Source organism: Lygodium microphyllum, chromosome 14 (assembly GCF_053477565.2).
Source record: "Lygodium microphyllum isolate KBCC chromosome 14, Lygodium_microphyllum_v1.1.10, whole genome shotgun sequence".
NCBI classification, from domain to species: domain Eukaryota; kingdom Viridiplantae; phylum Streptophyta; class Polypodiopsida; order Schizaeales; family Lygodiaceae; genus Lygodium; species Lygodium microphyllum.
The window spans coordinates 74,564,848-74,577,824 of NC_141148.1; positions in this window are offsets into that span (position 1 = coordinate 74,564,848).

Here is a 12,977-nt window from a genome sequence, read left to right on the forward strand (position 1 = left end):
TCCTTTATTCTTTTAGTAACAAATAGAATAAGGGAAGGTAAGTCATACAAATTTGTGACTATTACAGCTTTCACACACCAGTCTCTCTTCTTTTTACCTGAACCTCCATAGCTCTTACACTCTTCTTGCTTTTGCTTGTTCTTACACCTTTTGCTCACCTTTCAACAATAGGATGGGATGACTAGACTTTGTAGCACTAGAGCTTTTGGGCTTTTCTATGAGCTATACGAATATATTCTCTCCCATCACTAAACCCAAATTGTCTAAGAAGATATCGAGCAAAGGTATCTCTTGGTGAGTAGATATCTTGGATGTGAGCAATGTTGTGAAGGTGTTGGATATTGAGGACATCTTTACTAAATATGCTCTAATATCTCTAGAGAAAGAGTGGCTTGTACTTGTCCTCCAAGAGAAGAGGGACAACTAGCCCCTATTATCACACATAGATATATGTAATCTATGGAAGTGATTGGTCAACCACAAAGGATTGCCAATAGTCAAGATGAAGAAAATGGGCAACTTCCAACCTCCCTTGATGATTACCTTTAGTAAAGTTAAGGAAGTGTTTTCAAGAAATATTTTATGCGAGTGTGGCCAAGTCTCTAGCTTGAGAGTTCAAGATGTAAAGAAAGAGAAGATTAAGATGAAGACACTTATAATTCAAAAATAATACTCAGAATCCTTATATTTCTATTGATTCAAGTTTCATATTTTAGAGATGGAACCTAAACCACCATAAATTCAATGTACCCAACAATCAAATACTCGATACCCTAGTCCATGACCACTCCCTCAATGTTCCACATAACATCATATACATATATGTCTTCAATTAATCTTTTCTTCTAATAAAAATAAATTTAAGTTTTCATTTTGAAGGGTTATGACACTAAAATCCAAGAAATAATGAGCCCTATATGATTATGAAGAGCTCATAGTATTTGTAGACAATCATGTATACTTCTATGAATCAAGAATAGCTATGTTCTTGTTTATGAATAGCCCTTCTCTTCTTTACATCAATTCAACCTATGTTATGTCACTTCAGCCCTTTATTTTCAGCATAAATCATCCTTGATTTGGAGATTTAAAGCATCCATGTTATATGTATCAAATCAACCGTGTTATGTATATTTTGATTTAGGACAATGCTAGTCTCATTCATTTGGCTGCATTGTTGTTTTGAAGGGTAGGGCAATGTAACTGACCACATGTCCACTTGCTTCAATTATTTCATATTTGTATTTTAATGTCTAACTTCAAAGCCATGTGATATCCATCCCCTATAAACTTGCACATCTTTTGTCATGTGCCAAATCTCTTAATCATCAATGTGATTTATCTAGTATCAACCTAGATCAAAAGGCCAAATAGTAAGCTCCCAAACAAGTAAGCATACAATTCATCTTCCACCTCCTATATCAAACAACTAGTAGGTAAAATGCAATAGATCATGAGCATCATGGCAACTTGCTAGATCATATGACATCAAAAGTACATGTAGCCCCAATAGCATGCATTTGTATGTATCATGCTCTAAGAAATCCATAGAATCACATAAATCAAATGATATAGTTAACCCATAATATTATTGAAACATATCATAGGTTGTAGCTCTCCCTAGAACATAAGATAGCATCAAGTACTCCCACATCCCTTTTTCTATCTACTCAAATAGTTTTAGCACATAAAACATGCTTACATTTACTCCATCATCATGTATATAAAATAAGATTTTCTCTGTATCTACTAGCATCTATTTTTGCTTGTCCTGCAACATTAAAGTAGCTTCACCCCCTCTACCCTTGGAAGTATCACTATGCATCCATAAATAAATAATCTCCATTGCATATATCTCTTTATTTGAATTTTGAAAATCACCTTGAAAAGTATATTGTTGTGCATTTTCTTCTCTATTTTGTGTTTTTCTTTCCTATAATGGATCCGTGAGTAGTGGACTCCAATTTTCTTACTTTGAGCCCTTGTGATGGCATTGACAAGTATCAGTATGGTATTCTTGTCATGGATAATCTCTACGCCAAAGAGTGTGGGGGAACTTATGTGACAATTTCCTTGCTTTTGCTAGTTTTCTTCCTAGGACAGTCAAGGTACATGTATGTTATCCCATAGTCAAGGCATTGTTGACCAAGTTGACCATTCTTGGAGGGTTTGGTTTTCTATGGATATCTCTAAATCATTTTTTCTTCTTGAATCGTTCCACTTTTCTAATAGCCTCTTTATACTGATACATCATATATATGTACATAACCCACAATAGATCACCCCTAGGGAGTTCATTGTGGGCAACTTATAGAATCACATAAGTGCAAGGGAGGGGGGTTTTTTCAAAAAGTGCACAAGCGTATATATTATAGGGGTAGGCCCCCATTGTTATACATGTTGTCCTTCAATGTATACATATTTTCAAATGTGAATATTTGCATTTAGGATATGCCATGCATGATTTTTCGAATTGCATTATTCTCAGGCATGGTGCTTGAACATGTCATTCATCAATAAAATCATGACAAGAAAAGTGTCTTATTGCAAGATAACTAGTTTTTGAATAAGTGAAGGACACACACGCACGCACGCACGCGCACATGCACACGCATACACATTCAATATATTATAAAATATCAACATGGATAAAACAAGAAATCTTATTTTGTAATAAGATAAGGACATATGTTTATCCAATCTATTGTAAAATTTGAGCATTGATAAGTCAAGTCCTCACAATGATGACAAGGACTAGGAGGGAGGGAGATGCAGAAAGAGACATGATGATACAATATAGAAGAATTATCTTGATTTTTCAATTGCTTATAGGCACAACTAGAGCACTAGAAGCACTTTTTCACCCTAAGTCCTGCTTACACACACACAAACCTTATTTCACCTTGTTTACATGTTACTCTCTCAACACACCCTTCAATACCATGGGCATGGCCCCAACAGTAGAGAGTGTGTTCTCACTTCCATCTCTTGTTTTTCCTTATTATTGGTAATTCTTGAAGTCAATATTGTGCTTAGAGAACCATGGGGGAGAAGAAGCTACATTGGAGGCTTCTAGAGGTGGCACAAGACTAGATACAAATTGAGAAGGAAATTTCAAGCTACATGGTAGTATACACTTGGATGGACAAACACACCCTTGATTAGACATAGAATAAGGTAGTGGCATGTTTTGTCTATCTTATCTACACCATGAAGGGATGGATATGAAGAAAATAGAATGGCAATAATTTCTTCTATCAAGTCCCTCACTCTTATGCTCACTTTCTCCTTCATTCTCACACAAGCATTGAAAGGGAAGCAAGAACAAAGAGTCCCAAATTTTGTACACACTTGATTGACCTCTTTATTTGAATTTTAATTTTTTAATACATGGACCTGTATTTTACAGTTTCCCCAAAATGTGCATACCCTACTCATCCACGGGCTCTTCACCAATCCTTGCACTGCATACATGCATTTAGAGACTTAACTTGGACTCTACTCCAAACTAAAGTTATTACAATTTGCCCGAGAGTGAGCTTGGATCTTGGTGTTACAATTGATCACAATGTCTTTGAAAAAATAAGTACAAGTATTTTTATTGGATGAAATTTCTACACTTATATCTACAAAATACTTGTATTGGGTGAAATTCATACACTTGCATCTACAAAATTTATTTCTCACATTCTTTTGCTTCAAATGTTCATCTGCTTCACTCTCCAAAGTGGGTTTAACATTACCTCTAGATGGGTGCCAATCCCATGGCATGCAATAGTGTAGAACTTCATGTGAGGAGGGTCATAAAGAGATGGTCATTCTGGAGGATTAGTTGTCTTTCGTGATGGTGCAATGAAGTTGTCATTGTAGCTCTAGTGATGATAACATGAGGATATAGATGATGGTCCCATGGATACAAGTTTTTTGCAAAGGATAGGTGGCTATTGATGCTGTTAAACACTCCTTTGGTATTTAGCAAATAGCATGCCCTCCTTGGGTTGGTCTACCTTACCATGCAATGCTCATGCTCATGCAAATGTAACTGGGAGATGGGTTGAACTCCAATAAAGCTTGGGGTGTTGTCCCACACTTGAGAAACTAGTTAATGTAAGGTTTTATTGTGTAGTGTGAGTCTCATGGTGATAGGTCATCTAAGCAAGAATAGGATGTCTTGCCCTTGATTTTCCATGAGCTAGTGTTGTGTAGGAAAGGATAGGGAGTTAGAAGCAAAGCTGGCTAACTAGGCCATTGGACACGCCTAAATTGAGGACCCCAGGTGTAGTGATTGTACAATGCACCTATCTAAGTTGGAGGTTCTGCTCTCTTTTTTTTCTTTTTTCATGTCTTTCCTTTTTTTCTTAATTTTTGTGTGGTGATTTTATTATTTAACAAACATGAGATTGACACATTCTTTGATGAGCACATAGTCTTTCACTACTTCTCGTACCTTGATGGAGCACTCTAGGTAGAATTGGTGGGTACAAAATGAAAATTTGCTATCCAACATGTCCTCTAGCAATACCACATAATAGGGATGTGAAGAGTGTGGTGCATAAGTACAGTTGAATCATAGCTATCCTATCTCTATCTATATTGATGTCAAAAAACAATTGTGGCTGTCTATCTTCATGTGATGTTTGTGCTTGCTCTAGCAACTTGACCAAAAGTTGAAGGTAGTTATAGGTGATGATGAAGGTAAGGTCAGGACAGTTGGTAAAGTTATTGAGAAACCTATTGGAGGAGGATTGAAAGTTGTGTGGTTGGAATAGCTACAACTTATCACTTGTAGAGGTGTTGATATGTTGGGGACCTTGTGAAAGCTATATTGGCCATGGCACTATTGATCATAGAGCCTATGTTACCTAAGATAAGGGCCATGGAGCACATCAACTCTTTTGTGCTCCCTGGATAGAAAAATACTAACCTTCGAAAGTCATCAAACTCTAGGGCAGCATACCATCATTCTAGCTCAAGTTTCCAAACTTTCCATAGATTTAGTTTCAAATGTTAACTTCAAGGCTAATTGTCTCGAAATTGATAAGCTTCCCAAACAACATCTTCATCCTACCACACTTTCCATTTATTGGTGATGCCCTAATCAATGTTTGTATTGTGCTTGGGGGTAGAGCCTTTTGAGACTTATTTTCTTCTAAAACCTTGAAGTAAAAAGTTATAGCATCCACTCCTCCTTTCTCTTGGCATCTCTTTAGTGGTTCTTCAAAATCTTCCTATTGCACTTCATATTCTTGGTAGTCAAGAGGAAGCTCAAACAACTTCTAGAGTAGGGGCCTATAATGCACTCTAATAGTTGTCATGTAGTGCTTTTGTATATCTAATGCCATCTCCATAACTATTGTGAACCTTGTGGGCATGTCACAAGTACTCTCCCCTTACTCAACAAATTCTTGTGGTTCCACATAGTTTGCCATGGAGGACATGATCTCAAGTGTCTCTATGGGTATTAATTATTCTAGCTCAAAGGGTTCTGATTCTCTAAGTCCTATAGCTCCCAACTCTTGATCTCCATAGCCTATGCCCATTCAAGCTCCGTCGCTATATATGTCCTTTCTATATCAGTTACTTTTTGGCTTGTGTAGTAGATAGGTTGGTCTAACTTTGAGGAGTCTTTTTGACATAATACTGCACCTAACCCTTCTACTGATGCATCAATGTGCACATGAAATTTCTTCGTCCAATCAGGAGGTTGCAAGATGAGTGCTTCAATCAGACACTATTTCAAAATATTCAAAGCATCGTCACAATCAGCAGTCCACGTAAACTTTGCATCCTTCCTCAGAAGCTTATGCAAGGGGGTTGCCTTTGTTGCAAAGTGTGCAATGAACCTTATGTAATAGCCCACATGGCCAAGAAATCCCCTAAGTTATTTGAGGTTGGCTGGTGTTATTAGAGTTGCAATCTTCTCAAACTTGGCAGGATCTATTGCTATCCCTTGTGCAAAGACAATGTGGTCCAAAATAACTCCTAAAGAGACTCTGAAGTTGCATTGGTCAAGCTAGAGAGAGATCCCATACTCTCAACATCTATCAAAGCAATGCTCCAGGTATCCCCAATGCTCTCAGATTAGGCTATAGACACAAAATTCATCCAAGTATACCTCAATGAAGTCATACACATGATTTTGGAATGTGGCCATCATCACTCTTTGAAAGGTAGCAAGAGCATTACAAATCCCAAATGGCATTGCTCTATAAGCATAGGTTCCCCATTTTGTTATGTGAGTGTTATTTTGGATTGATCTTCTTCTACGATCTAAACTTGGTTATACCCACCATTGAATCCATCCAAGAGGGAATAGAGTTCATGTCCATCCACTATGTCCAACAATTGTTCTATGGTGAAAGGAATAGGAAAATTATCTTTTTTTGTATTGGAGTTCAACTTTCAAAAGTCCACACATATTTGCAACTTTCCATTCTTCTTGGGTACTAGCACAATGTAAGAATGTCAGATCTAGAGCATGGTAGGAGCTATGGAGGTTGGAAGGTGAAGACTAAATTCATGTTGACATGGAAAATGAGTAGACAATATTTGTTACACAAGTGAATTAGGTTCCAAGTTAGAAGCTTGGAATTAGTATTCATCATTATGAAAGTGATAGTTGAGTACAATGCTTTATAGAAGTTGGGTTGTTCCACTCTCCTCACTGTGCATATGGGATTTAGGACATCTCTTCTTGGAGCATACATCATTTGTCATTTCTCAACACCCTTCCTCAAACGATGAGCTCCTACACTTGCTGGTGTGTGCCCCCCTACATGATGACATGGCCTGGGAGACTAGATCATAGGCAACCTAGTCAAGTTAAAGCTTGAAACTTTATATCTTTGGCAAGGGTTTTTACAAAGAAAATCTACTAAGGGAAAAATAAAGATCCACTATGGGAAAAACATATGAAAGGTATAATGATAATTCTTTAGAACAATCTGTTAGAGTTGTTGATGGTAGCGGAAGCATCTTCTTCTTCTTCTTTTTCATTCATGAACTAGTTTTCTAGTGGTGATCATTTTGCATCTGCTGTGCTCTTTTCTTGTGGAAACATTCACTAGCTATATGACCACTCTTGCCACAGTAATGACATATAATATGATTCTTGTTCTTGGTACTGAGTCCTCGACCACGACCTCTTGCTCCATAAGTGCCCTTGGTATACAAGAGACTATTATTGGTGGTGTGTTCCTTTGTGAGAGCGGAATTTTGGTGCCGAGAAGTGCTTAAAAATAGCTAAAAATTACGAATATCAAGGGAAAAATATTCAACGTCAAAGGCGGCTGCTCGATCTAGGACGATTTTAAGCGCCAAAGTGCTTTAAAGGCGCCCGAGCGACACTTGTTGATTTTTCATAATTTTTCAGACAGTCGTGCAGGTAGACACGAGTTATCGGCCAATGCGGGATGCCAAGCCGGACGCCCAGGATTTTTCAGAGCTCAATTCCGAGTATGGACAGGGAAATGGCCAAGAAATGGTCAAGATTTGAAAGGGTAGCCACAACATGGACCAAAGGAGGGGTGCCCTTTCGGGGGAATTTTAACCCCCCAACCAAAAGGCATGCAATATGAAGAATCGTGGGCATGAGAAGAATAAGAAAACGTGGCCAAGAACAGCGCCGAAAAATGCGCCATGAATGGATGGAAGGCATCATGCAGCTTACACACACCCTGCCTAATGGATTATGGGGCTGCATTCCCCCCTGTCTGTGGACTCTATCGCATGTCTTCACTCCTCCAATGGTGGCCTAAATGCAGAGATGGAAATCTAGTTTGTCTCTCTCCTCCCTCTCTCTCCCCTAAAGGCAGATTCATGTGGTGAAGAGGAAGAAGAAGAATGGATGATGGATGCTTGTCCAATGAAGACCGGATTGCTCCGTGGGGTAAGAAGATTGAAGATTGCTATGATTGTGGACTGTCATGAGCATTAATGGTGGCCGGAAATCAGTCCCGAGATATGGCAAATAAAAACCCGCAACCCGCAAAGAACGGTAATCTCATTTTTACAAAGGAAAATGGTGTTTTTATGCAATTTGCTTCATGAATACTTGTTCCCATGAGATGATTATGCATTATAATGTTGTTTGCAATGTCTTCCAACTGTTTATGATCAGAAAATCGGAAAATCATAAGTGTTGTGGATGAAATTAGTAGTGTAAAACCTATAAAACATGCAAAATAGGGAAAAATTGGGTGTTTTTGAGATATCAATCAAAAATATAATAAGACACACCACCTAAATTTGTCTTTTTACTGCAAATGAACCTAAGGGCCACAGCCCATAACTCATTTTGTATTCTCAATCATTTAATATTGCAAAAAATACAAGAAAAATAGGGAAAATAAGGGAAAAATAGGGGGAAAATGGATTTTGAGTGCCGAAAATTAAGGGAAAACAAGATTCATGTTTGTGGATGTATGGAGGGTTTGAAGTATGAGGTTTAGCCTCAGTTGAGCCCTAACTTTATGTTTTAGTGAGTTTTTATGGCTTTCTATACAATAAAAATGTGGAAAATGAACCCTAAACCTATGCACGATACACAACGTAAACGGGTGAGGGGGTAGAGTGTATAAAAGGTGTTTAAATGTTGAATGAAATGATGAAAATCTTGCTGGTTTTTATGCATATTATTTAGGCTGGTCAATATTTAAAAAGTTAAGGACCTAGTAGCACGAGGGTTTCTCGGTGCTAGGTTCATGCAACGTTGCATACGAGCAATAGTCAAAATCATTGAAAGAAATGTTTTCCACATGTGCACCAATGTTGATTGTCTTAATTGTTTGAGCACGTGGACATTCACAATTTGCATGAAGCATGAATTATAAAAGGTATCAGACAATACCTCCTGGATGCATGGCAATTGTTTTCTAGAAACATGACCAATGTTGAGTGAGTAAGGTTATCCAAGCTGTAGGCTAGGCGTTGGGTCTAAGGGAAAAGTAAAGTGAGGAAGCATGGTATATCTCCTGGAAATACGCGAATCATAAAAGAGAGAAGTTTGTGTGCGATAATGTGCTATATATGTTTAGCGACGCATCGAGGGGCCACTACCAAGGTGTAGGAGAGTCACAGTGAGGTAGCGGCAGCCAGCCATTGGAGGACCTCCTATGTTTGTGCTTCGTGCTATTTGGCAATGTGCTAGGACTCCCTCTGAGGAGTGTTGATTGGGTTAGAGTTGGACTACGATACGTGATACAAACGCAATATGTTTAGGAAGATGATGTATGTGTCATCCACGCTCCTGGCCGTGAGGCCGTGGGGTTGTTGAGCGCATGATAGAGGTCCGGCTAGTGCATGAGCCAGTGCCGGCCCGTTTTTAGGTCCCATCAATGGTGCATTTGCTGGGAGCCACTTAGAAGTGGCGGTCCTCGAATCCTGGTTGTCTAGGGACCAGTTAGTAGTTTATGCATCGTCTAGCTGAAATCCAAAAGCAAGAGAGAGACGAAAGAGCTAGGCGACCCACTGAAATTCTCAGGAGGTATTCCCCTAAGCGTAGCGGTGCTGAACCCTTACGAGAGAGTGGATTTAGTGGTCTTGGTGCCATAAGCAGGTCGTTAGGAGAAGGTGGAAGCTCTAGTGCTCCCCTTTCTCCCATAAGCCAGTCTACATCAAGTACAGGAGGTGTAACCCCACCGTCCCCTATTCCTAGTGCAAATCCAATTTCCGTCATGGCGCAGCCTATTGCAATTCCTGCAGGAACGACGGATTTGCCGGCTCTAGGTTACCCGCTACCCATTTTTAATGAGCTAGTTGAGGAAGATGCGGAACTCCACATTAGGGAATTTCAAAAGCTAATGTTTAACTATCGCATCCAAGAAGAAGGACATTTAATGTTGTTCTTCAACATGACTCTCAAAGGAAGAGCTGCTATATGGTATCATGGTTTAGAAGCCGGAACCATATTGAATATTGATGCATTTTATGGAGCTTTTCGAAGGGAGTTTGCCCCTGAAAGGGGTGGGAAATATTGGTTGCGTGTACGACCCACCGAGAACCACACGAGGATATTCGTGCTTACGCAAAGAAAATAAAAGAGGTTTTCCGTAAGTTGGACACCTCTATTCCTATCCCCGCAGCTGCCCAATTGCAATATTTCCTACATGGTTTGGACTTTAATATCCAGTTGCAGTTGAGTAGTGTCCCTTTGGGGGATATAGATACTACCATTACACGAGAACAAGAAGTGGAATCCCGACTACAAGCAGCCTATGCCTCTCGAGGCAATTCGAATATAGGTCTAGCATTGGGAAACAATATGGCGACGGCCAATGGCAATGGTAGCCAAGGGATAGCGATGGCTAATCCTAGTGGGAGAGGGAACATGATGCTGAATGTGCCTTTATTACCAGCTCCCCCTAGCATGTCAATGCCTACGAGCAATCAAATGACTCTAAATGGTGGAGGCCAGGCAGTTAATCCTAATACCATGCCTGTGACTCAACAACCAGTGCCTAATCAAATTGTTAGGCCGATGGGACGACAGGGTAATGATCAAGGCTACGAGTCGAGTGCTTCCAATGTTCTTGGCGAGGTTAAGGACATGATGAAGCATTATACCGACATGATTACTGAGCAGTATCGACAAATAGCCGTTGATGTCAACTTTCTTAAAAAACAACAAAATTTGATAGGAAGTAGATACCTCGATGAGGATGCACCTTCGAGGTTTAGCTGCAAATGGTGTGGTGGGCAACATTATCCACGAAATTGCCCAAATATCAAGTACGACATTTGTGGAAAATCCGGCCATTTAGCAGCCACTTGCTGGAGTAAGATTAGTTCCCTCCAACGAGGTAGTCGGCAACCAGGGCCTGTTAATCATCGTGTGCAAGGAAATGATTCCCAGCGAGAAGACGGGCCTAAACAAATACTCCGACGACCAAAGACTATAGTGGAGGAGCTGCCTAGTGGTAGTGGGGTTAGTTTGATTGAGGTTGTGTGCATTAATGATGCTGAAACCTCTAATTTGCGAGCTATCCTTACAAGAGGTCAAAAGGGAAAGAGGCTGACAAGGATAAGCCTGTTGACGGAAACCCTAAACAGGGCGACAAAGGAACGCAAGTTCTGGATCCTGCCATGGAAGGAGGACCTCTGAAGCCCGTGGAGAGTAAATCCGATGCTAAGAAGGATAAGGAACCACCGAGGAAGAAGGTGAAAGTTAAAAAACAGGCAATAAAGCCGGTTCAGCGACCTAAAGAGCGGATGGTCTGCGTGAAAAGCGAACTCTACCGAACTATCATGAATTTGATTTGGCGAGCTCTCTTTGTGAAGTTAAGACGGATGTGAATCTTTTACAGCTTATTAAGCTTTCCCCAGGAGTACGCAAGGAATTTAGAAAGATCCTGCGTACCGGGTATTCGTAGAACCTTTGGGTATTGTGCGAGTTGGTGATGACTAGTTCCAGCATGCTGAGAAGCATTGCCCAAGGGTTGCAGCCTATGTCGATGGGATATTAGTAGATTATGCCATTGTCGACACGGGATCATCTGTTAACATTATGAGCTCTGAACTGATGGAAAGGTTGGGTCTTGCGATCCAGAAAGATACCTCCACAATTCTCAGAATGGCGGATGATAGTTTGAGACTGCCGGAAGGCTGCATTACTAAGGTCCATGTCACTGTTGCAAATGTAGAATGCCTGTTGGACTTCAGGGTGATTCATTTTGCAGGGCGTCCAAGTTACCAAGTATTACTTGGATGACCTTGGATCTTGCAAGCAGACTGGCAAGTGGATATACCCGTCGGTCGACTGATATTCGGCAGAGGTGCCCAGCGCGTGGTGATTGATGCCTATCCGGAGTCCCCGCAAAGTGAGAGAGCTCCTCTATCTTCTATAGAATTGGAGACATTAGAGGATTTATCCGCCAGTGAGACATTATCGAGTGATGAGTCCAAAGAGGGATCCAACACGGAAGACATCTATCAGATCACTTTGAACGAGCCGATAGAGGCCCAAGATCGTATAAGAGATGTAGATGTTATTGAGCTAGACCTGGGCACGCCAAATGATTCGCGGCCAATAAAATTAGGTTCTATGCTCAGCTCAGCAGAAAGGAAGGACTATGTGTCCTTGATTCAAGAGTTCCGTGATATCTTTGCCTGGAGTTATGATGAGCTGAGAGGCATTCCTCCCAGCCTGGCTATTCATACTATTCCTGTAAAAGAGGGCAGTCGTCCTGTACGACAGAAAGTAAGGCGTATGCCTTTCAAACTGAGGGACGGGCTGTTTGAAGAGTTACAGAAGCTTCGGAAAGCGGGTTTGATCTTTCTTGTGCAACACACGGAATGGTGTTCACCAGTTGTTATCAGGAAGAAGAAAAATAATCAAATCCAATTATGTGTAGATTTTAGAGAGCTGAATAAGCAGACGGTTAAGGACTACTACCCATTGCCATTTATTAACCAGATTTTGGATCAATTAGCGGGTAGGGAGATATATTCGTTTATGGATTTCTTTGCAGGATATAACTAGATGGCAATTGCAGAAGAGGACAAGTTGAAAACAACTTTTATTACTGTCTTTGGTACTTTTGTGCACCATGTGATGGCTTTTGGTTTATGCAATGCACCTGGTTCGTGGCAACGAACAGCAGATAAGACATTCGGTGACATATCCCCTGAAGAGTTGAAGGTGTTTATTGATGACTTAGGGGCCGCCACCGTGAGAGAAAGGTAGTTGATCATTGAGCGCTGCAGACAATTTTGTATCGCTCTTAACCCACGGAAGTGTGTTTTTGGTGTACCTTATGGGCTCTTGCTGGGCCATGTGGTCAGTTCGGTAGGAATTGCGACAGATCCCGAGAAGGTCAAAGTCATAGTTGCCATGGGTCCACCACGCACTCCGAAAGAAGTTCATAGCTCCCTGTCTTCGGTTGGTTATTACCGTAGATTTATAAACGCCTTGGCAGAAAGAACGTTGCCGCTTACAAATTTATTGTCCTTTAGCTGTTTGTTTGTATGGGGTGGCCCCT